At 35.2% G+C, this 27,457-nt stretch overlaps 1 protein-coding gene across 14 annotated transcripts in view; it reads left to right on the forward strand.

Moving 5' to 3' along the window:
• The window catches only part of TENM2 (teneurin transmembrane protein 2), a 3,550,639-nt gene that overhangs the window by 2,810,239 nt on the left and 712,943 nt on the right, over positions 1-27,457 (forward strand). The gene's annotated exons all lie outside the window — the stretch shown is intronic.

A 27,457-nucleotide genomic window follows, 5' to 3' on the forward strand; every position in this document is an offset into this window, starting at 1 on the left:
ATGTCTATTTTTGTGGCAGTACCATACTCTTTTGATGACTACTGCTTTGTAATATAGCTTGAAGTCTGGAATTGTGATGCCTCCACATTTGCTTTTCTTTTGCAAGATTACTTTGGCTATTCAGTGTCTTTTGTGGAAAAAAAAAATTTGCCCCATTCTACTTATGATGGAACTCACCTCAATGACATAAAGCTAACTGGTACTAAAAGCCTTTTTTTCCTCCCTTATTCACTGATTGTTCTTTCCATCTGTAACTTCATTACTTATAACCATTACTCATAACCACAGAGAAAACAACACTCAACATCAGTTTTTACAGTGGTACATCAGCCACTATGCCAATTATTAGTGCCTTTTGTTCAAATGTTCTAATGATCCATTCTCTATGGTACATTTCATGAACATATTTGAAAAATGTCGAGGCTTTCGCCAAAATGCTGTCATCTGTTATCCCAATGATCTGCTTAGATCTCCTACTGTGCATCTCCTGATCTTTCTTTTGTTTTGCTATATACCCACACTGTTGTCAAGGATACTCAGCTTTCTATGCTCTTGTCTAAACAGGCCACAAGGTGTTGTATTAAAAGTCCCAATTAAATGCGTACAGCCATTCACCTGTATATTCATCTCGTTACTCCCTTGCCCACCCACATTCAACTAACTACCTGGTCTAAAGAATACCAAGGGGTCAGAAGCCATCAAGAGAATGAACAAAGTACGTGGGATCTCTGGGTATCACATAATAGCTGTGGCAATGTTATCTCAAGTAATTGCTGCCCTAGCAAAGCAAAATAAAATTAGATTGGAAAGATGTAAATAAAAAGAGTGAGAAACCAAGGGAATATGGACAATTTTTAAATGTTATGTCTATAGCATTGTTAGTATTTTAAAGGCTAAATGGGTATTTTCAATGTAAATTTTATTGCTTTAGGTAGAGCAAGAGAGAAATTGATGAGATAGCAGAGATGCCTTTATATCATTGTAAAATTACAGAAATATTCGAAATTCAAATTGCATTATATACTTAGTAAATGTCTATTTATATATCATTTTCAATTTATGAGGCAGTGTAGAGTAGTGACTAAGAGCATAGGTTTTAAAATTAGGGAGATTATTGTTATTGTCACTCTCACTCATGACTTGAACATCCTTGAGGAGCACATAACCCTATTTGGGACTGAGTTCCATGATCTAGAAAATGAAATTACAAAAATGATTAATAATAGCACCTACATCATGACATCTTATAAGGATGCAATAAGATAATGCATGTAATGGGCTGAATACAGCTTCTACACAAAGGAAGAAAGAATTAACATATGTTAGCTTTCATTAAATAATACATAATTCTGCTAAGGACGTTTTGAGCAAATGGCTCCTTTTATTTTATATTCAGTTTTTGTAATTTTATAAAATTTACATGGCTATTTTTAATAATTTGTACAAAGCTTTGCATATTTTCCAATAAGCTATCCCTGACACTATGCAAAGGTAAAAAGCAGTCAAAAGATCTGGGAAGGCTTAGTCTTTTGAAGAGAATTCCCAGTGGGGATGTGGTGCTAGCGACTGTGAGAAAGAGGTTACAATTATCCTATGTGATCACATGGAAAAGGAATAGGTAAGTGAATGGAATGTTTGGGAAGGGAGATTTTGCTTCATTGTAAAATGATTTTGGCTTACCCAAAAGTTCAAAGCTATCTTACAGTGCTTAAAGTCCGCTGCGAGAGCAAGTCAGCTCCTTGTCTCTGGAGGTTTCCAAGCAGAAGCTGGACAAAATCTTAGCCAGGAAATCATAGAGGAGATGTACTTGCAAGACAGGGATTGGGCATGGGTTAGGTGATACGATTGATAGGAGCCCTTCCTGCTGTGGGATTCCATGTTCTGATTTGTGAAAACAAAAGTCAGATATTTTTGTCCTTGATAGATTCATATTCATGAATTCACTCACTCAGGAAACTTACTGATACCATGGGAAATGTCATAGGACTATATTTATTAAGAGCATATATCATTGAATCTTATATACTTGTGTTGCATTAAATTTATTGTGGTTTGGGCAAGTGACTTGACTTCTCTGAAGCCTTCATTTACTCATTTGAAAATAGAGTAACAGTAGTTTCTACCTCATATAATTTTTGTGAGTATCTAATAAAATCACCTTAGCACAGTTCCATCTAGTAAGCACTCAATAAACATTTGCTATTGTTACTATTGTTATTGAATAAATAAGAATAGTGAGCTATGCATGATCAAAGATGAATTACTTGCTGTCTTACCTTTTAAGCATTTTGTCAGTAAGAAAGACTTGAGCCAAATATCTAGAATCCACGAGAATACATAATATTTGTATATGTTTCTATAGGACTCCACTCATTATTGAGCATATATATATATATATATATATATATAAACAGCAAGGAATGGTCCCTGAAACCATGAAATTGGTAGTGGAAAAAGAATATTGAATCAAAAAGGCCCACATAAAATAGGGTAAAAGTCATAGACAATGACATGGGAATAGAAGGTGTGGCCAGGACCCACCTGGCTGAGGAGGCAACATGGTCTGTTACTTGGGTGATGGAAAGGAGTTTGGAGGGAAGAAAGTTGACTTCTAGTCGGAATAATTAGGATAACCTTTATGGAAAAATGATATTAGAGTTAGTTCTTAAAGGATTATTAGAATTTCATGATCCATCCATTAGTTGATTCACTCAACTAGTACTTTGTATGTGAGAGAGTCACTTAATTAACCCTGGAAATTCAAGAGAACATTCTCCCATGGAAGATAAGATAAAGAACAGGCAGCTGCCTCTATCAGATGAAAGAGAGCAACAATAGTACCAGAAGTAAGAAAATACACTTCTTGCAGAAAATTTAACAATTAATTACCAAGAGAAAAGTCTAGGAAAGCAAACTTATCTAAAGTTTTGAAGGCTTAGAGGATGTAGAAGAACTTAATTTTTTAGACAATAAGGAGTTAAGTTAAAATCTTTTTAATAAGTAATAGAATTGAATATTTGGAGAATAAACTCAGGGGCAGCTAGGAAACTCAATACTTATGTGTGATATATGATTTCTTGCTTATTCATTCATCCATCTATATATTCGTTCTTTTGCCAACTATTGACACTATGAGTCCAGTCCAAAGAGGATTAGTAGAGGGTTTTCCTACAAATAGAGAAAGTTACAAATATAAATAGGTGTGAAAAAGACATATTTGAAGCCAACACATGAAAAGGACTATGATTTCGAGTGAAGTGAAGGTTTAAAGAAGTAACAGTAAATGTGTTTTCTCTCTTCTTCTTTGGGAAAATAGAAGATTCTTTTTTGAAAAATCCAATTATGCCATTTTTCTAACTCTACCTTCGTCTGTTATGAGCAAGACTTAAAGTTGGACTGAACAGATGACCCTAGATAAAAAACACTAGGATAAGAAAAACCTAATATATTCAACCAACTGCAATAATTCATATTTTTAAGATTTCATTTAGACTATTATGAATAATTTTAATATACAGTCTGTAAAATTGATGAACTGTGGTTAGATGACATTTTCAATCCACAAAGGCAAATGAATTTATTTAGATGATATACAATCTTTATAATGGTGGAACTTTTTAATATAAAGTTTTTATTTTAATACTTTAAAATGAACACGACACACATTTGTTGAGAAGGCCTCAAGGTCAAAATTTTCAAATGCCACCATGAGTTTTGTTCAGATAATGCAAACTCATAGTTCAATAAACTTGTAAGTAATCAGGCTACTCTTCTCTTAAGTCCACAAAGTAACATAAAATTTTCTCTATAAAGTTAAACGTTCACACATTTGGTAGTGTAGACAGCCAGAATTGACATAAATTGGAAGGCAGTGTTGACCATGGCAAAATGGGAGTTGTGCTTGAAAATTCTTTGTGGACGCTTCCCTAGCTTTCCATGGCAACTTCTTTAACATGGTTTCTGGCCACAGGATCACGTGGGTGTGCCGAGAGTAGCTACATATGTTTTATGACCCAGCCTCCCTGGCACAGATTATTAGAACAGAAGCAAGATGTGCAACCCTGGCTGGATTTAGCAGCTTGCAGCAGATGTTCTCCTGGAAATTTGAATAATGGGAGTTGGGAAGAAGTGCATGTTAAGGAAGTTGCCAGAACATCAGAAGGCAATACTCTGTGGTGGTTGCCCACCCTCTTCCTGAATTACCTAATTAGTTCTTCTTTCATGTGGATGCCTTCAGGTGTCCAGTATCCTTACAATGAAATTTCTGTGTTGTTTAGTATAACTTAAATTAGTTTTGATTGTTTGCAACCTAAAAACAAGGCAAACAAAAAGAAATTAATCTTTATAGTTCTTTTACGGTTATAGTCAATAACTATTTGAATTTGTAAAGTTAGTCTAACGTTACATAGTCAGTATCAAGAGTTTTTCACCTTGAGAAATAATAGGTCATTGAATGAAAACTGATTCTTGTGCCCCCAAACCCAATGTTACATAGGTTCTCTCATACTTTCCTCTACCACATACTAGCCCATACTAAAGAGAATTCCTAGTGCAAGCAAAGAAAATGCAGCCATGCCACAAATATAGATGATCTTGAACTCTAAATCAATTGGAATGGGTTTTAAAACAGAACTAGGACAAGTCCTTTTAGAAATGAAGTTAGGGCAGAAAATAGTACTTCCAGGGTAGCATTGTGATCTTGATGTGATTCATTTCAGCCTATTGCTCGAAATATTCACAAAATTCTCCTTCCTCATTTAGTTCTCTGAACTGTTCAAGGATATGTTTATCAGCAGCAGGAAGAAATGCCTGGTAGCTTTAGAAGATTGCCCTGTCTCTTTATATTACTTCTTTCAACTCTGATGTTTACTTCGATTTTTTAAATGACACTGAGGGGATCTGTAGGTTCAGATGGATTTTACTAAGCTGAAACAATGTCACAGAGACCAAAACTCTTCCCAAACAACAGTACTCAGTTATTAAATACTTTCTCTTTGTTCATTATACGTCTTCCTTTTTGTTGTTGTTATTGTTTTTCTTTAGCACCACCTATTAAAAATTAATGACTGCAAGATGATCTTCGAAGAGCATCCAGTTTTGTTGTTATTGTTGTTAGCAGGTGTAATTCAAGAAAAGTATATTGCAGAAACTTCCAATACAATGCCCCTTCCTGACAATTCAATTGAGAGATGCTATTACTATTTATTAATTGCTTGGGCTGCACTGTCATGGTTTATGATGTTAGCACAGGCCCTCGATTGAGTTACGTTCTTGTATTCAATTAGAGACTGTGTGTTATTGTACATGTTAACACTGTAGAACCACAGATGCTAGCCATCTGTAGATTTGATTTTTTTTTCCCTTGTAGCCCTCAAAAATGGAGCAATTTAAATCAGTACTCCTAGAGAGACTTACAAAATAAAATAAGCACATAAGCACATCAGTTGCAGATTTAAAAACAAGGACAGTGTAAAATTTAAATTTGAAAGACTATCAAAAGTATTTGCATAATTAGAATCTTGGGACATTTTAATCATTCTAGGTGGTCACTTAAAGCTGAAGAGGAGGAAATGCTGGTTTTATCAGCCAAAACATTATTCTCTGGCTAAATGAGAACACTGTTACAATGTTATAAGATCAGAGTGAGTAAGTAGGATGATAAAATCAAAAGGGATAAAACTCCTCAGGATAAAAAAAGATGCATGAGTAGCAAACCAGGCCTAGCAGAGCACTTAAGAGAGAAAGAACCTGTTCCTCACTTCCTTCTCCCCTGATGTCTGATGAACTATTGACACTTTCCAACATAAAGCAACTTTTCATAATAAGGGGGCAGAGTAGGAAAGATACCTGGCTTGCAGCAGGGTCTAATTCCTCAGACTCTTTTCATGAATTATTTCAAATAGATATCCCCCTACAAAATAGGCCCTTACTAAAAAACCTCAATACTGCATTATCCTTCCAGGGCAATCTTTTACCTTTGACAACTAAACATTCACCATGGTCAGTTTTGTCACTTAAGGTCACTATGGATTGAAGATCTCCCGCTTTTGCACAATCATGACCTTTTCTTTGAAAACATGAGGCATACACCCCATTGCTCTGGCCAAATTCCAGGTTAGGTAATTACATTCTGTTACCTAAAGACCCCCTGTGGTTTCAATTAGAAAAATCGTTTTGCCTCATTCTTCTACCTGTGGTGTCCTATAAGGGTAGGTGCTGCACTGCTAAACAGCAGACTTGTCTCACCCCAGAATGAGCAGCTCTTTATCATCATCCTTAATTAATATTTATTGGGTACCCACAGGGTAAGTGGCTTGGGACAGGGTGACTTGGTAATTAAGTGTTCCCGAGCGCCAGTTGTCTCCTTTGAGGATGAAAATGGAGGACCCAAGTTTGAACAGTCTATTCATTATCACAGAAATAGCAACGCTCAATGTGATACGGTGCTACCTTGCTCTCCTCTGATACCTGTCAATCTGGCACTCCTCTAATCAAAAATATTTTTCAGATCATTAGATCCTAATAGCCTCAGAATTATGTCAAGAAGCTCTTTGTGGAGGCTGATCAGAGTGTGGGTTGGCCTTTTAGTTCTGACCAGTTACAGATTACAAATCTCTTCTCTTCTGGGGGTGAGGAGAGGGGGTGAGTTTGTTGTCCTAATGAGCCACATGCTTTTAACTTTGAAACATGATCTCTGTGTTTCTAGGATTACACTGTCATCTGTGCCATCTGCTATTCTTTTTTTGCTATATAGTTCTGTTCACAGAATGCAGAGGCACTTGTAACTCTTAGAAAGAGTGGGGTTTGGTGCTCCCCCCGCCGCCCATTTCTCCAGACACTGTCTTGACTTGGAGCCTGATTTCAGGTCTATTGAATGACGTCATACTTCAGTGATCATACATTTTGTCATGTTCCTAGCACTTTGCTCACATTTTCAGGATTTCATGTTTTATAGTGTAATTTCCAAAAGGCTGTGACATTGCTCTGAGGAGTAAGACTTACAGGGATTATCTTTTTCAACCAAAGAGGGTTCATTCTTCTACTCTGAGACCTCAACACTCTGGTCTGAATGCTTCATAGTGGACAGCTGCGCCCGCACACATCTGACACAGGTGCTCGTGCTGGGGAGGTGCCGAGAGCCAGCAAAACCCTGGTTCTCTGAGAACTCACATGCCAGCACTCAACAAACAACCCTCCACAGAGAACCTTTGGATTCTCACAAGAATGATGACAAAATGTGAATTAAGAAAAACCACAGCTTTCCTTTTTTTAAGATTTTATTTATTTATTCATGAGAGACACAGAAAGAGGTAGAGGGAGAAGCAGGCTCCCCCCGGGGAGCCTGACGTGGGACTCGATCCCAGGACTCCGGGATCATGACCTGAGCCAAAGACAGATGTTCAACCACTGAGCTACCCAGGTGCCCCCAAACTACATTTTTCATGTGTTTTAAGTTGTGTCCCCAAATTTAAAAAGTCTCACTAGCTTCTCTCTTTGATTTCAGGAAAGGATAAACTGTGTGGGAGTATCGTTAGTCAGACGATGAAAATATTCTCTGTATTGGGGAGTTACAAAAAAATGTACAATCATTTCTGTTTTGTTACAAAACCAAGATTGAAAGCTTCATTGATAATTGTTGTGAGAGGTTTTTTCTTTAAAAAATAATTAAACTGAGTCTAATGCAAAACAAAAATTTTGAAAAGTACTAAAATGTACCAGAGCTGTCAGAATATAGTGACTTCAGAGTCTATGTGCTTCTACCCCCACTTCAGCTGGTTCCCTTTCTTGCCTGTCTTCATCCTAATGCCCCTCTCTCCCTCTCTTCCACTCTGTCCCTATGAACCTCTTTAGTAGCTTCTGTTCCTATTAGAATCTAATTTCATACTTCTTCAGAAGCTTTCTTTTTTCGCTCCAGCTACTTTTGTCCATACATGCAGTCTGTAGATACTCAGCACTTTAATAGTTTGTTTCTTAAACATACTGCTTCCTGTCATTTGCAAGCCATTAGGAGCAAATTGTTCTTCCTACCTAGATGCCCCCCCCCTTTTTTTTTTAATTTTGCCTTATGAATCTTCACTCATCTCTCTTGATCCAAATCACATGACCCATGTTCCATTGCCCTTTGGTTGGGAATCTCTTTGGGCTGGCCTTTATAGTGCCATGATCACTGAGAGGCTAGAAAGTGAGCTTCTTGAGAGCGGGGACCATGTCCTTCACCTCTGCATATCCTCTCTCCCATGGCCACCAGAACTGTATGACCCTTACCATGTGATCACTCATTGTGGACACCCAATTGTTATATGTTCATTTTCGTTGTGGCCTTTGAATTGATACACTCACAAAGTTGTCTTGATGGATATCTTATTAGCAGTCAATGGCATAATTTGGTACATTCTCATATTTCATCTTATACTCTGTATTGACTTCTTTCTCCCCATCCCTACATCCCATATCCTTCTTCCATCTTCCTGTTTCTCCTAACCCTTTGATGGTTTTCACATTACCCACATTCTAGTGTCAGGAGCTCTTTGGTTGTCTTGAACTGGGTTGATACAATGTGAGGACTTGTTAGCTCAATTGTTTTCTTCTTTAATAAGGAAGATTTGAGGATTTGGAGTAGCTGAGCTTGGACACATACACACCCTTATTTTGGTTTTTGGGTGACAGTTCTTAGAAATGAATATTTTGTTGAATGAATTAATTATTACAACAGAGATACTGGGGTAAAATGGAGGGGGGGGTGAAATAGAAATATGTCAAGAGACAGCTTGTTTTTTTAATTACTTGTATAATTGTCACACCCTTGAAAAGGAAATATTTTTCCAAAGTTGACATTTGACAAAGATAGGAGGAACTTGGAAGCAAAAATGAAAAATTAAAAAAAAAGTACTAGGTCATGTTGCTTGCTCTAGATATTTTTGGCACGGCTAGAATGTGCTAGGAATATCTCATTTTTGACATGAACTCTGACCACTTCTCACTTGTAAATGGCCAGAATGCATATATTTACCCAAGACAGGATAGGGTTTGTGATAACGATATTGTGATGCACTGTGGCCATATTAAGGACTCCAGTGACTTATTTGAGCTGAGTGCATCTGCAGCCTCTGGTGTAAGAACTTGAGTGACCTATTTTTATCTTTTTTGTTTAAGAATCAGGTCTATAGCAGTCAAATTATGAATCTGGAGCTAATAGGATGAATAGATGCAAGAAAACAGCATGCAACAATTTAATGAAAGAAAAATGTGTTATATGCTCAAGACACAAATAAAATGCCACTTTCAGATTACAGTTTTTGGAATCTATTTATTTGCTTCATTTTCTTTAACTGCTATTTCACTCAACTACAACTTTTAATATTCATTGAACAAATGATACAGAAAAGCTTGGTTATTTTCAAATCTTTGTTGGGCTCCTTCCAACATATTTTTATATTTCTCTGTCTATAATGGAGTGTTTAGTTATAATTGGACATTACATTTTGCATGGTTAAGTCATTTCTTTTCTTTTCAATATGTCTAAGTATATCGGGCTAGAAAAACATGCTGGTTAAATGGTTGATTTTAGTCAAAAATCACTGAATTCCAGTTGGAATTCACTGTTTTACAAAGTATGGCCCTTGAATAATTGTATTGGTTTCAGGTGGGGACTCATACTAAAAATGTGCATTCCTGTGTCAATTATAAAACCAAATGCACTGAAATGTGCACTAGTGAGCTGAGATCTGGATTTTGAACAACCTTCCAGAGGTGTCTCTTACCAACAAATTTTGAAGACTATAGTTAATCCTATAGTCTTCAAAAGTTGTTGGAAAGACAGGGCCTGATCCTAGAGACCCGGGATTGAGTCCCACGTCAGGCTCCCTGCATGGAGCCTGCTACTCCCTCTCCCTGTGTCTCTGCCTCTCTCTCTGTGTCTCTCATGAATAAATAAATAAATAATCTTAAAAAAAAATCACCAACATAACCTCAACTTCCCAATGTTTCTGTACGAATTATATTTTATTTTCTTAATTATACCACTTTACAATTTCAACATCCCTTTTTTAAATGTTAATAAATTAAGCAAACCCCTTTCCTCCATTTTGGAGGCTCTATTTTATTTTATTTATTTTATTTTTTTATTGAAGTTCAATTTGCCAACATATAGTAAGTACATAATTTATTTTATATGTAGAGTTGAGTAATTCATCAGTTGTATATAACACCCAGTGCTCATCACATCATGTGCATGGAGGCTCTGTTTTAGACTCCTAGTCAAACCTAGCTTTTATGGAGCTGGTCCCTAAACCTGTTTTGTCTTTTATTTCAGCAATGTTGTTTCACTCTTCAAAGCCATTGTGTTCCTTCTCTTTCCTTTTCTGATCAAATGTCCAGCTGTCTGATTAATGCAAAGTAGTGATAAACCCACCCACTTTACTTTCATTCTTCTCACTCCTTAAATCAATACTCAGTATTTTATCATGGACATTTATTTTTATGTAAGGTGTTTGAGACTCAGGCAGGGGCCAATAGCTAATTTAAACTTAAACATTTGGGAGTTTATATATTATTGTTATTTACTAATTGAAATAATACATTTTACCCTGGGAAATTTAGAAATATAGTAAGCAAGAGTTAAAAACAACTCAGGACTGTACAGTGCCAATCTTTTCCATTTTTTAAGAGTTGAAAACACATATTAAAAATATTAAGAACATAATATATATGCATCCTCCTTTATTCTCACTTAACAAACCTAAAGTATAACCACGACAGTGTCATAGTAGAAGTACAGTCTTTAGGGAGGAGGGTGAGACATGTCTGAGATGGTAGAGAAGGAGAAGGAGGGGAACAAAGAGGAGATGATAAAGGGGATGGTGGAAATTTGAAAGGCCAAATGTGTGTGTACCTATGCCTATAGAATAACACCTCTCCCTTCCTCCCCAATTTTTTGTTTTGTTTTGTTTTGTTTGTGTTTGGCAATGGAATCATTTGAAAAACTCCACAACAGATTATTTGAGGCACTAAAATCTGTTGAAAGCCAGGTGTCTCTGAGGTTTGACAAGTACTTCATATTAGAGTTAAGAACAAACCATTGCAAAAGTAAGGCCAGTGAAGTTGATACCATGCTTTAGTTTAGTGTTTGGGCTTGTTTTGCTCTTCTTTTGCGAGTTAATTTGGGAACTTCTTCACAGAACTTACTTTGCATGCCTAATATGGAACAGATGCAGTTTCTGTCAAATGAAAGCAATACTTGAGCTCTTCTAATGAAAATTATTAAAGTGCAGAGTATTACTATTCTGTTATTAGGGTTAAATTAGGCAACTGGCATTATTCATTATTTCCAAATAAAGTGAAATGTGGACCCCCATGCATGAAGATATTTATTACTTATTGATATTTAAAGGTTGTTAAATTAATCTTATTTAAATTACTCCTACTGCCAACCACTGTTACAATAATTTATTATATAATATTACTTGAGGGTTTTCTTTTACTTTAATATAACACTTGCAAAAGCAATATATTGCCTGTAGATTTTTTTCCTACAGTTCATTGTAACTGTGACTAATTCATCACAGCTGTTTAGACATGCAAAATCTATAATACTTCACAATGTTGATTTTCTGTTTCTGTTTTCTAAGACTGGAGCTTGATTTGAAACCATATAATGAAAAATTACATGCATCTCACTGGAAGAAATATTGCTTTAACCACTTGGAGGTGGAAGACCAGGAACAGCCATGTGATTCTGTAGGGGAGGTTTGTGTACATGCAAGTCTGATGACTTCACTGAACTTTGTTAGGTCTCTCTGGAATGCTGAGATTAGACTTGCCTTTAGTTGTTCAGTTTGGATCCGGTTTGGATGTCTAATGTCACTGATTTATCTTTCCTATTATTGGCAAGCCTCTGTTAGTAGCTCAGAATTTTTTTTTCCAAAATATAATTACCCCCCACAATATCTGGACCTGATATTCTCTTTGTGAATTATCACACCTCCTCTCTCTTCTGCGTTCTTTCCTTCACTTCCTTCTACTCTTTCCTAAAGGAGATTATACTACTTTCAGCTACCACTGTTCAAAGAGGCTGGGCAGAAGCAAAAAAAGTGATGGTTTCCATCTTTCTACCTCTTAGCAGATATTATAATGGGTTAAAGAGAAAAATAAATCAAAGGTAAAGTGAGATTTTGTGTTTATTGGTAGGGATGGATTGTATCTATTCCATTAGCATGGATGATTGAATGCTGCCTCAGTATCATTGTGTTTGATATTCAAACTGATCCTATCATTTTCTTTGTGATGATTGAAAGCTGCCTCAGTATCATTATGTTTGATATTCAAACTGATGTTATCATTTTCTTGGTTTGCATGGGGAAAAGACTGATGAATTATTAGTTGCATCAAATCTTTAACATGTGCAAATTAGTCAAATGCAAAATATGTTTACAAAATTCATGGTTATTATTCTACCATTAGTATTATTTTTGAGGCTTCATGCAAGAGCAGAAGAATATGTGATGGTCTTAGCTGCTACTGGGTTATGTAGAGTTTAAATATGTTAAAACACAGGGACCCTAGAAAAACAAGGAATGCTTAAGGATTCAAGGAAAATTCAACAAAGAATATCTAGTCAAGCAAACTGTTGTTATACAGAAGTTAATGGAGATAGGAGTTGAAGAATGCAGGTAAACTTATTCCTTAAAAAGAGTCAATTTATTTGGAGTCTGTATATTTTTATAAAGTACATAAATGGTAGGAGTGGTGCAAACTGGGTATCCGGTCATTCATCTCTCCAAAAGTCTCGTTTACTAAGGAAATACAGCAATGCATCAAATAGAAACAGTCTTTGTCTTCATGGAGCCTGAAGAGGTAGACATGAATTGGAAAAAACCTAGAAGACATATACTCACTAGTTGTGATAGGTTCTATGAAAGGAAATTAAGGGGATGATGGGAAAGCATTAAAGGAGACATAGTCTATATGACCTTGGACAAGGGAAATCTGTTTGAAGAAATTGATATTTAAGCACAGGCTTGAAACATGAGTAGGAATTGACCAAAGGACCAGGGAAAAGAAAAGCAATCCAGATGGAAATGTCAGCATGGCAATGATTTACTGTGATATGAGTGCCTTGAAAGAGTGCTCACTTTTAATGTATTGCATGCTTTGTCCTGTGCTTTTAGAGTAGCCTATATTCTTTCCCCTGGAGCCTCTAGCAAGACTCCATGTAACAATGAATTGATTATACTCTGTAGTAAGAACAGTGAGATATATGCAGATAATTTCACACAATTGTATTTACTCTTTCTACCCATCTACAAACGCCTTCCTAGTTCTTCTAAGAAGGTTCTGCTGTGAAGGACATGGAGAGAACTGCTTTCACTACAACCAGCTTTGTGAAAGTTGGGTTTTGGTCCAGGCTGGAATACAAAATCAGAATCCACATGTCAATAATTTTCGAAAAGGAAAATAATTTGGTATCTTACTGTTACAAATATGCTGATTATGAAATCATATATAAAGCTATATTTAGTAAATAAGACTCAGCAATCGAGTCAGATTTGCTGGCATAGAGTTCATGTGGTGTAATCATACTTAAGTGTTGCTTGACTTCTGGTCCATTTCCTGATACTCAGAACCATCATTAAGGCAAGAGAGTGTGGAAAGTAAAAGGTAACTCTAAAACTATCAGTTTAGTAGTTTCACTTCATTGAATTCTTGCTTAATTTCTAGTTGCAGAACATGAGTGGTTGTATATTAGGATCATTCTTAAATGGCACATGGAAGCATTTTCCATACATTATTTAAAGATCTTTCTAGATATGAGTTTCTGGTTTTGAAAATTTTCTATCATCTAGTGTCTCCTTTTAAACATGTCTAAATTAAAGAAATCCAAATTAATTTGTTTGTGAATGTTCTATCTTCACTCACATAATTAGCTATCAGACTCAAACAACTTTTCTAGTGTAAAATGTCAGTTAATTATTAATACATATTATTAAAGCAAAACAAGTTGCCAGAAGCATTTTTTTGAATTTGTAATTGGATTTCTGTATGTTGTTCTTAAGTGTAAGAACTCAACTATCAACTTTCTTAATGGTAAATTAATTGCAATTTTAAGTATGCCATGCTTTCGGATGAATAGAATAGCACCTACCTCTCAATAAATCAAAAGAAAAAAAGAATAATTCAATTTTATTCTTAAACTATATTATTCCCAAGTAATTTTAATTATTCACTTTTCTTAGAGCATTTCATTGGCCATGAGATGTAGTATCAACACTTCATGTCACTACTCACTAAAAATAGGATCTCTCATCTTTTGATAATACTTTATCAACATCAAAAGTATAATGTGTATAATAAAACATTAAAAATGCAATGTAATCCAGCAAAGATATGCAAGAAATATATGCCAGAATATACATCTTTTACGTAAAATTCCCAACCTCTATAAAAATTAGTACATAGATTGCTGCAATACTCTCAGAAATACCTGTTACCACTATGTATCTTCAATTCACGATGAAAGTAAGCATCCCGTGCCTAGCCTGGGCCGAGTGACATCATGCAAATAGTGGCATTAGTGTCACAAGTAATAATGGCTTCCCCGTCAATCCTGTCAAACAATATCAGGTTGCTAAGCTCTAACTTCAATAGCAGAACTCAGTGAAAACTAAAAGAAAAAGTAGAACAAGCACCAGGTTGCCACGGATAGGTAGGTTAGTAAGTGATTCACCAACAAATAACAATTACCACAGGAGTGATACGGAATCTGAAAAATTTTTTAAGATATCCATAAAGGTTTTTTTCCCTGTAGATTTTATTTTCCTTTCTACTACGAAATTAGAACTTGTCATTCCACTATGGAGGGCTGACGGTTAAATAATAGTTTGCAAACAATTAGTAGAATGAGAATTTACTGCCCATAGAAAGAGGTCTATGACTCAGCAGACAAAGATAAGCAACTCAAGTTTGTGAAGGAAACCCCACTGAACACACAGGAAAATAAAGGCAGAAATAATGGTTTTTTTTGTTGATGCACTCATACCAGTTTGTTAAACTTCCCTTAATTATCAGAATGTTATTCTCTTGGAACTTAAAACCAATTGGGCCAAACATATTTCACTTTAAGCATTTTCCTTCTTGGAAAAGGGATGAGTGAGTTACATTAAAAAATACTCTCCACACCCTTTTTCTTTCCTCTGTTTTTCTTTAATGGAGAAAGGAGACTGGTAATATCCAGCTATCTTGCTTGTACAGCTCCAAGTACAAAGAAAGGACAGTATGGGTGATAATTTTAATTATCTATGCAAATTAAACTATGTGCTACAGTCCTGTGATTGAAACTCATTACTTTAACTTTATTGTTTAGTTATGAGTGTAAACCTCAGCTCAATTAAATTATAAACCAGATCCTGATGGCTCCACACATTACAGAATTTGAAGGAAAAAAAATACAGTCGGGACAAGTGAGTACTTCAGCTGTCTTTTATATGTTATCATACAAACATACCACTAAAAGGTATGCAATGTCAGGACAGTTTAAACTTTTTTGTCACCTGATACAAGACAATAGATATATACCAATGATAGGAGCTGTTTCTCACAAATACAGTTATGGTAGATGTTCCTTTTGTTGTGCCAAATCTTCTGAGTAAATAGTGGTCTTGTGACTCTGTCTCTCAAAATTATGTATGACTTAGAATTTCAAACTCATTTTCCCCTACTATCTGACATACCTTTTAATATTTTAGGGTGTGCTGTTTCTCAGTGTGACAAATAAGGTCATTCATTTTGTCTATATTTTTGCTACCTCAAAGTATTATCCAAAACTGTCAGATTGTGAAAGCTCCATTGACTGTAGATTAATTGTCCTTAAATTAAATATATTAAAATTTCTAATTGTGGTGAGAAGCAATGCTATATTTCCCCTTGAGTCATTGTTAGATCAGTTTCCTCACTTGGGAGATTTACTTAGAGATAGTTTTACTTCACTTGAAACAATTGAGGACATTCAAAATGCCAAACTTATTGGATTAACTTGAAAAGTTGTTTTTACTCTGCAGATTTATTTCAGATACAAGGTTTAAGTTAGATGCCTTAATTTTTTTTTTTTTTTAGTTAGATGCCTTTAATTGACACTTAATTAACACATTTACTTTGGTCAATTCTTTCTTGGAATTATATTTCTTATGCCAATTGTCATGTTTTTATTTATAACGTTCCACGTTCCACATTTGAGAACCTAATAATTTGGGATTTAATAAGTAATTAAAGTTATTTGCCTTTTCTAGTGGAGGTCATTATTATTTGTGATAATAGTAATAATAGTGATCACTTAATTTATTGAACACTTACCATGCACCAGGAACCATGCTAAGCACTTCACCGGCCTTGCCTCACATAGTTTTAACAATATTGCTATGAAATGAAGATATTCATTATTGATTATCCTACTCTAGGTTTAGGGATTCTGAGTGACCCAATGAAGCTTTTAATTAATAGATATTAATTAAATAGTTAAAGCTATTAACTAGAAGAGCCAGGATCAGACCTGAGTCTAACTCCCAAGCTTAAATGGAATAAAAGAATAACATACCACACACCTAACATACAAATGAGGGTCTAAAGAATGATATTGAAGTAGCATCATATTTACCTGCCTTTCCACTATCAACATATTTTTCATTAAGTTATTTTTATTAGTTTTTTATAGCTTTATTGAGATATACCTGACATACAACATTGCGCAAGCTGAAGGTATACAATGTGTTGATTTAATATACTCACATATGGCAAAATGATTACCATCATAACATTCATTAGCTAACACCTGCATCAATTCACCTAATTATTCTTTCTTTTTGTGGTGATAACATTTAATATCTACTCTCTTAGCAACTTTTAAGTATATAATACAGTACTGTTAACTATAATACCATGTTGTACATTAGATCCTCAGGACATATTCATCCTATAACTGGTAGTTTGTACTCTTTGACCAACATCTCATTTCCTGTTGCTGGTAACCACCATTCTAGTCTCTGTTTCTATGAGTTCGGCTTATTTGGATTCCACATAATAAGTCATATCATACAGTATTTGTCTTTTTCTGTCTGACTTACCTCACCTAGCACAATACACTCAAGATTTATCCATGTTGTAGACTGCAGGATGTGCTTCTTTGTAATGGCTAAATAATATTATATATATATTATATATATTTATATATATATAGTATACCATATATTTCTCACATCTATACATATGTATGTGTGTGTCTGTATATGCATATGCGTGCATATATATATATATATCACATCTTCTTCATCTATTCAAAAGCAGATTAGTATATAATGTAAATTTGCATCCAAGGCCTAGCACAGCACTTGGCACAAAAAAGCTATCTTTAAATATTTGTTGGGTTTAATTTAATTGATATTTATTTTTAATATGAACTGAGATATAAAATGTATTTGCTTAGTTTGGAATGTGCTCTATTAATGCATTAGTAATGCAGCCTCCAAAGTTTACAAGTTAATAATGACTTTCTTTTTCTTGTGTCTTCTAAATGCAACAATATGCTTGCTAACATCTTTCCTGAAACAATTTGCCATGCACCCACTAGTATGAATTTCCAGGACATAATGTCTATGACTGGGCTTCTGGAACCTTGTGATGCAATTAGTGAATTTCTAATTTATATAGAAGCAAGCTATCACTAATTTGTAGAGCTCACTTTATTCTCTTTGAAAGTGCCTTTGCTTCTGGAAGGATACTTTTTTTTAAGATTTTATTGATTTATTCATGAGAGACACACAGAGAGAGAGAGAGAGAGAGAGAGAGACAGAGACAGAGACAGAGACAGAGACAGAGAGGCAGAGAGGCAGAGACACAGGCAGAGGGAGAAGCAGGCTCCATGCAGGGAGCCCGATGTGGGACTGGATCCTGGGACTCCAGGATCACGCCCTGGGCCAAAGGCAGGAGCTAAACCACTGAGCCACCCAAGGATCCCCTGGAAGGATACTTTGGATGAAAAGGGAAGTAAATATACAGGATCAGCATTTTATGTCTTATGTTTTGTTTGTGTTTTGCAAATGTTTCTTAATTATTTTCCCAAACTGTTATTATAGAAAAAAAATCCAATGTTCATTAAAAGAAAAGATGTTGATGATTTAGCACAGTTTAGTTGTTACTGCTGTTTTTCTTCTGGACTAGCAGACTCTGCTTACAATCATAACTGTCTCTTAAATTATAATTACAATACTTTCAATGTATTGTTGCATAAATATATAGTCCTCAGTCCCATTAGTTTTACACATACAAAAATTAAATCATTGCCTTTCTTCATCTCTCATTTTCAGATGAAATGGATTCCAAGCAAAATGCTCTGTAGGATGGGGAAAAAAAAAAAGAGAGAAAGAAATGGTGTTGGGGAAGGAGGTGGTATCATGTTTAAACATGGCATCAATCCCTTCTTGCTTCTATCCTTTCTTTCCTGTACATTTTGTTCTGTGTGGTTTGTTCCACAGACATTTATCGAACATATTCTATAGACAAGGCACTGTGATAAGGGATTAGCATAAATTCCAAGATAAAAAAGGATAGCCTTATATCCTTAAGTAATCCACAATGTAGTAACAAGGAGATAAAATATACCCAAAGACAATGTTAACTGTCTTCCAAGGAGAAGAGAGAAAAAAATTGGGAATTCAGAAATAAAGAGTGGGAATTTAGGACTTTGATTTTGGAGAGATTCAAAGGGAAGGAAAAATTCCAGTGAGAAAATAAAATGTGAGTTGGGCCTTGAAGAAAGAGTAGGGTATCCCATACTCCTGACAGTTAGGTAGAGATGCCAGGAGCAGTTGCTCACTAGCCTGTTCCTTCTTCTCTGCTCGAGAATAAAACCAGCTTCTTTCCAATCACCACCAACTGCTAATCAACAGTTAATATTTCTTTATAGCTAATTCCTACAATTTATATAAGTTGAATAAATTGTAATAGAGGACTTGTCATAAAAGATTGTCTTCAGGACTCTGTCATTAACCAGGTTTGTGGCAGAGAGGAATTCATTCTTGCTGAACCTCAACTTTCTCCTTTATGAATAAGAGGAATAGACAAGAACTGGGATTGCAAGTCCCAGCTCCAACCCAATAGTCATGACTGCCTGACATGCCTGGTAACCTGTGATGTTAGCATTAGGGGGCCAAACCTAAATGAAATAGAAAGATTGATGATCAATTATGTCTGCCTTTGGCATAGAATGAAGGAATGATGGTACATTTCCCATATATTTCCAACCACACATTTAATTAGCTCAACTAAAGTAAGATTCCACATTTTTGGATCACAAAATACCAAGGAAAACCTTCATTTCAAACTTTCTCCATGTGGAGTGGGATATGAGGTAGAATTTCTCAGTTTAAGCAATTTGTAAAAGCAATCTTAAAAAGTGATTATCACCCTTTATAGATGACACACCTAGATTTTAAAGCAAAGCTAAAATATGAGTACTTGAAATGTGTGATCCTTTGTTTTGGAGACAGTTTATGCAGACAGGCAACATCAGAACTGAATTAGGAGGCTCAAAATTTGAAAGCCCTTAAATATCAGTTGGATTTGGTTATAAACAGTCCAAAAGATATCCTGATGATTGGGTTACTAGGTGATACAAGGACTGTGATATGAAAGTATCGGAAATGCCCTTGAGAGTACACATACTTGTGTGTTCCACGAGAGATCTCTGATATAAACTGAGATATATGTGTGAGTTGCTAAAAGAATTTGGCACGGCCCACATAGCTATTTCGGCAACTCTAAATCTTGCTTATATAAACTAGGAGTTTCATCAGCACTGTTTCAAAATAGTTCATTTAAAATGAATACCCCGACACCAGATGCTAAGGTACATGATGGTGCTTAATAAGCATCTTTATATTACTTTTTACAGATTACAATCCCTACACTTCCAGGGACACACTGAAATCACTGTCCATAGAGGATTTATAGCATGAGCACTATTAGTTCCTCCAAATAAGCAGAAAGGAATAACATCTTTTGTATATGTTTGTTTTCCTTTTACTGATGCTTCTTTGGCAGTATAGTTAGCCTTCTAACTGCACCTCTTAGGCTTAGAATGGGCTGAGATTTACTACAAAATTATTTTTTTAAAGTATAGTTTATCCATTGCCCTCTAGTGACACCAATGTCAGAATTACCTATGGAAGACCAGGAAAAGCAATTTAATTCTTCCTGTGCCTGAGCCTTTCTGGTGTCTATTTTTATGAAGTAGTTTTCTTGTGTTTTTCCCCTTTTATAATTTTTAAATGGATAAGTTACTGTACTACACCTTACATCGAAGCAGGGATGTTAAGAGCAACTACACAGCGCTTCTAGTTGTCAGTGCTCTTAAATTATAATTGATTAGGGCACAAATAAAGAATTGATAGGGGATTGGATTTTGCAGGCGAATGAGTCTAGGTGTAACTGGTTTGAAGATATGATTTTATTGTGGAAGAGTTGAAACACAAAGGTTTCCCCAAAGTCTCATTTTTCATAGACATGAGATAAAATCTGTAACTCTCATTCTACTGGGGTTTAGGCCATTTGTTGGCTTTGATTTAATTGGATAGAAAGCAAGGAATAATGGTTTACTTTGAGCTCTCTTTTATCTTCCTTAGTAACATGTCACTTGCATGACCCATGGACTCAGAGTTCCTGAAAATACCTCTTTAAAGTATGCTTGTACTTATTTGGGCGCTAAAATATGTTTTACTTTGAGATGTTCAGGACAATAAAATATAGAATATTATTTTAAATAATAGAGTAAAATTCAGCGAAAGGAAAGTAAACAGCAATAACTGGGGTAATGAAAGTGAAACTTGCTTCCCAGAAGTTAAAGTGCTCTTTTATAGTAGACATAGAAATGCCTTATGAGCCTGTTTGGTAGGAAACACTTAACTATGTAGATCCTCTGTGAAACCTCATTAGTTATGTTTCTAAATTTTTGTTTTGGCACGTTGTGCTCTATCTTTGATATCATGTCATTTGCAGAATCCACTGCAATGGCCACTTTAGAGCAGGTGTGCTTGACTGGATGAACTGAACACACGTTTTTTATCTGTTCTAATGAAGTGTGCTTATTCTTAGCCTGGGGTAGTCAGTGATGTTCTGTGATTCCTCTGTATCCATTCAGCAGAAGCTTTCCTGTTTCTCAAAATATCTCACCCTAGACATTCAGGAGCCACTTCTATGGGAGGAAAAGCAGTTTTGCCTTCACTGAAATCCTATTGTTAGCTTTGTTATTGAGTTGGCCGACAGTCATCATCCTGCTGACTAAGACTCAGCTCTCCGGGGTCTCACCCTGGTCAAATCAATGCCATAGTTCTCTGGGAAGGAAGAATGATAAGATGTCTAATGTCTAAGTTTTGTCTCCTTTGTAATCATCTGCTCTCTCACCTGTTTCTTTAAATGTCGAGATTACCTGTTCTGTAGGCTGCAGCACTATATAGTTAAGAGTAAGTTTCTAGGAAGCATGCAGATGGAGTTCTTTCTGTTCTTCAACTCACTGGCTCCATGACATTTTAGCTTATTAAATCTTAATATTCCCTTTTATTTATTCAGAAGTTATCATTAAGTACCAGTCTATCTTTAGTAGGTATTACTCAAAGTATTGGAGATACAAACACACCATTTCTACCCTACCCTCAAGGAAACAATCAACTTATAGAAAAGATAGGGAAGTGAACAGCCAATCAGGACCATAGCCACATCAACCGCTTGGAGGAATTGTCAGGCAAAGAAGGCAATAAATGGGTCATTGCTTATTTTTTTTCCATTTTCATTGAGAAATAACTGACATACATCACTGTGTAAGTTTAATGTGCAAAGCATGATGGTTTAATTTTATATACGTTGTGAAATGGTTACCACGGTAGGTTTAGTTAGCATCTACCATCTTTTATAGATACAATAAAAAGAAGAGAAAAGAAAAGAAAATCTCTCCTTATGATGAGAACTCTTAGGATCTACTCTCTTAACAACTTTCCCATATATCCTACAGCAATATTAGTTATGGTTACTGTTTTTTAAGCCTCTACTGACATATGAAGGAAGTGTCCATAGCAATAGTAATACTAACAGGAACCTTGTTCATCCTTGAAGAGCATACAACAATGTCTTAAGGGTTTGAAATTTGGTTAGAAATACTAGAATTCCCATAAAAATAAATAATGGCAATAATCATTTAATAAGAAGTGGCAAGTGATTGTTAGAAAATAAGTATTAGAAATATCCAGAGGAATGAGACATCCTACTGCACGTTTGGGAAAGGCTTTTCAGAAGTACAGGGAATGAATGACAGGGAAACCTACAGCTAGCAAGCCAGAAGAAGAGCATTTCCTGCAATAGGAACATATGAAGAGGTATAAATGCAAGTAACTCATAGGAAATGGAAAGGAAAACTGGTCCAGCAAGTTTTTGAAGATAAATATTAGGAGAAATGTAATGTTATTTTGACTCATTCACACCTTCTTAATCAGGTGGATAATATGTCATTGGCAAGATTCACTTACACCTTAAACAGCAGCCATATTTGCTTCAGACTGGATGCACAGGGACAGACTTGGGAAAGTTAGAATTTTTGACTGTCTACAAAATGTGGACTACAATAAAGTACATGTGAAGTATCTCTGTAACATAAATAATAGGAAAGGAGCATTGTTTTTATCAGAGCAAATCTTATAGGTTAAGTACAGCATTATTTTATTCATAGGTTTTATGACTTTTAAGTCAAGAGACATATAGTTTAGAAACCGTTTTGTAAATTGCATTTTCATTTAGTCTTAATATCTTTTTCAGAATATCATGCATAAGCGTTTAGTGCTTTTATTCGTGCAAACAAATCCTGATGAAATATTTCCACTGGCTTTGAAGCCAGTACTCTGCTAAATACTGGGATACCAGGGTTGAAGTCTTCAGAGCCCTGCCCTCAAAGAGCCTTAAGTCAACTGAAAAAGATAAATAAGGAAATAATAGGACAAGGCTTAGTTGGCCCTATAAATATGTGGGGCAAGTTCATTTCCAATTTTCTTATTATGTGTACTTGGCTAAAGGAAATTTCGTTCATGTGAAAGTTCTATCCTTTGGATGAATTCTCTAGTAACCTTTGCTCTGAAGTAGCTAAAATATTAGCCTAAGTACACAGTTTTTTTTTTTCAGAAATTTTTCTTGATAATGACTAAATTTGAGTGCCAGAAAACACATCAAAATGCTAATATTTGTATCTAAATTATTGCCATAAATTATACATAACCATCTCTAAAAAAGCAGGGGGATGTATAGAGGCAAAGATGTTAGGTAAACGAGATAGGATCTAGATTTCTGTAAAAGAAACTAGATAACAAATTCATAGTGATAGGTAGCTGTAACTTAATGCATGGTCTTTACTTCCCCACAGTGTAAGAGCTGCCTATTTGTAGACTTAATTTTTTTTTTTTCAAATTCCATCACACACCTAAAACTCTAAGTACCTTTTCACTTGCAGATCTTCTTTAGATACTTTAATGGAAAACAAAAGGTAGAAGAGTAGGGTTTCACAAAAATATCTCTATAAAAAAAACTGAATTAAAGAAATTGATCATTATTCCTTGATGCCACATTCCTGAGCCTTTTTCCATCTCAAATGGCATCTCTGCATCTAGAACTGTGGCTTTCACTTGCTTGTGGTCTTGACTAGTAACTTAATGTGGCGATTAAGACACATTCTTTGTGTATTTGCATATTCACAAAGACTTGGATGTCCTTTCAAATTATACCTACCTTCTCCTTAGGCTAATGCTATATTAAATTGCATTGAAATGCTAAGGCACCTCAATGTAATGATTTTCCACATCCCATTTACTTGTTGATTATTAATGAATGCTTTCTGAGTTGTGTTCCTGCTATTTTGTCTTTAAAACTACTTTCAGGGTTTTAGCATCATATTCAAGAGGCCAGTCAGAGTTCTGTGCTTGCAGCTTCATTAAAATTCTGTCCTACACATCATCTGACTCACACTTTATAATCTATCAGAACACCTGTTTTCTTTACAATGGCCACGAGGCAGCTCAAAACACTGTGGTATTTAGCATTTAATAATGAGCACAAGATATGTATTTTTGACACTTTAAATTTTCTTTAGAAAAGTGCATGGAAAAAAGCCAAGTTTGAATGAATTATCTAAACTTTTGCAATTTCATAACATGAATTTTAACCAACTTTTAAAAAAATGTGTATCAGAAAGTGCCTTCTCTCTTTGTCAGTGGGCATTACGTTGGCTAACTAGGAAAGGATGTAGAGGGAAATAACTTTAAAATGTCACCGCATAAACTAATAGTGATATAGAAAGTATTTTAAGAAGAGTCCGTGCATTATTACTTTCCCTATTTACATACCAGGCTCACAGACACTTCATTGTAATTCTCGCTCTGAGAGGAAGCTGAGAAGCTTAATGCCACTGTTAATATCTAGACATGTTTATAATTTGGTGACTTAAGTAAGTGATGGGGTATATATATGTATATGTATATATATATACATATATACACACACACATATACACATTGCTTATATATACCCCACATAAATATATGAGTGTATATATATGTATATATATATATATATATACACACACACACACATATACACACATGCATATTCTCTCTAGAGAGAGAGAGAAATGTAAATACACACACACACACACACACACATACTTTTAAGTTTAGGAATTTAGAATGTAATTGTTAAATGGTCCTCAATATAATTGTATCTATTTGAAATACTTCAAGAAGAGATAATGGATGGTCTCAGAAGGGTGAAAGTCTGTCACTATATTATGTAAATGAAGAAACATCTCCTAGTGCTTATGAACTGCTATAGTTTTAAGCACTAATAGAGGACATACTGCAAGTTGATTATTGTAATCCTACAGCGTTATCTCATCAGTGAGCGGATTAAGGGAGCTCTCTCTGCTGAGGGGTCTGAATAAGCATTTTCATTTACTCCCTGCTGGGTCATTGACAAATGGAGGCTTTATATGGGAAGAGTTAAAAGCATATACAGTAAACAAACCTATAGTTTGTTGAGGAGCTGGGGTCCTTACTGGATTTGTGCTACTTTGGAAAGGCTGATGCCATCCAACCTAGCAGTCAACTGATTTCTGTTGTGCCCTACAGAAAGTGTGGTATGCAGGCTGTGGGAAGGGTAGAAGGATTAAGAGGGAGAGTCGGACCTCCCCTCTACAGAAATATTTTGTAGTCCTATTTCTCATCTCTTTTTATTCCTTATTCAAATCCACATGCTCAGTAATGACATTTGCTATCTGTCTAATGACCCTATTAGAGGTGCCAATAAAACTAACCTTCAAAACTTGGATTTTTGTCTACCTCAACCAACATCAAAACCTGCCTTTTATATCCCTCCTTCAAAATCCCGGGAGACCACTAGTTCCATTCAATCTGATTATTATAAGATTGGACAAAATATAATAATGATGAAAAATAGATCAATGCAATATCAGTTAGGCTGAATATTTTAAAATTGTCATTTTTTTGTGGGACAAAACAGTTGAATTTTGGTAATTTCATACAGCTCAATCCACAGTTTTCAGATAATGTATATCAGTAACTGGGTTTTATTGAGGATGGGGTAAATAACATCTGATGACTGTGGAAAAATTCATACACTCTCCACAATACTTCATATATGTGCCATATGCTTGTCATATATTCTATAATTTAATCTTCTAACAATCTTATTATCAACTAAGGAAAATTAAGACTGACTAATCATCTCAGGGTCACGCAGTGAAAGTGGGCAGACCTGGTCAGAGCTACACTAAACTTTCTGTGACTTTAAAGCCCACATATATTTCATATTTTCTTAAAAATGGTCCAAATGATTGAATGGTGCACTTGATTCAACAAAGGCCAGAAAGAGAACCATTTGGAGGATGGGAGGAGAGAGGTTTCTTGAAGCTTGAGAATCATATATGTAGGCAGTACTTAGGCTATTTGTGTTTAGATTCAGCCTCCGGGAAGAAAAATCATATGACTTACAATGGTGGCTTATTTTATGCAGCAGTGTTTCTGTAGAGAATGTGGAGAGCACAACACTTTGTTGGTTCATAGCCTTTTCTCTGTCAATGCCAGGTTCAGATTCATCACTCCATCCCATACCCCCTATTGTGGAACACAGTAATTTTCCTGCTCAGACATCTAACTAACAGTTTGTACCCAACAACCATACATTCAGTTATATTTTGTCCTATGTGTTTCTTTCATGGCTTCCTTTATTTAAATATTATCTCTTTATCCAAGTTAGAAACGCTTCCAAGGCAGAAACAATGTCTTATCTTGATTTTACGTTTTCCACAGTTGTTCCAGTACTGAGTATATAACAGGTCACTAAATATGTGTTGACTGGTTGATCAGTTAAGGTCTTTGAACTAAATTTCACTCCCAGATCTACCATTTATCCCTTTATATAGGAGTCATATCAGGGCACTAACCATTAACATCAGAATTTCTAAACCTGGAATATCATTCTCTACACTAAAACAATATGTTTTCTTGAATAAGGATTCTGTGTATGTAATACACATTTACATGTTGAAGTCAAAGGCTCAAGAGCTAAAATTGCTATATTACTTTCAAAAAAATGAAAAAATTTGAGGGGCCCCAAAGCTCACTGTTTAATTTCATATACCTTTAAGTACAAATTTTAGTTCACTAAGAGAAGACAATGGAGACTGAAAATTTTAACCAATTCATCTAAATGTCAAAATTGTCTGAATTCATCATTTTTAAGGTATTTTTCGATCTATTATTCAAAACCAAAAGGTGATTTCTTAAAAACACACACAAAATGGAACACCTGAGTGCCTTAGTCCCTTAAACATCTGACTCTTAGTTAAGTTTCAGGCAGTAATGTCAGGGTCATGAGATTGAGCCCCATGTCATCTCCTAGTTCAGAGTAGTGTCTGCTTGAGATTCTTTCTCCCTCACCCTCTGGACCTCCTCTGACTTGCTCTCTCTCTCTCTCTCTCTCTCTCTCAAAATAAATCATAAAAATCTTTGAAAAATAAAATAAAACACACATACGTGCACACACATCTATATACACATAGCTGGCTTGGATGTAGATAGGCATTCTAAGAAGCATGTCAAATTAAATTTTAAGTTAATGTTAATTTTAACTTCAATATGACATTTACATGATGAATCTTTTAAAATATAGTAAATGAGTACTTTAAGATGTTTAAAACAACATAGAAAACATTCTGAAACTGAAGAATCATGTTATAAAATGTTGGAAATCAGAACCTTGATTCACCATTTTGTGAGCGTAGACTAAATGGAGCCTAAACATTTAATTGAAGTTAAAATTAGAGTTAATGATACCAGATATTTAATCAACCAATGCCTTAAAATAC

The sequence above is a fragment of the Vulpes lagopus genome, chromosome 3, assembly GCF_018345385.1.
Source record: "Vulpes lagopus strain Blue_001 chromosome 3, ASM1834538v1, whole genome shotgun sequence".
In the NCBI taxonomy this organism is placed as follows: Eukaryota; Metazoa; Chordata; class Mammalia; order Carnivora; family Canidae; genus Vulpes; species Vulpes lagopus.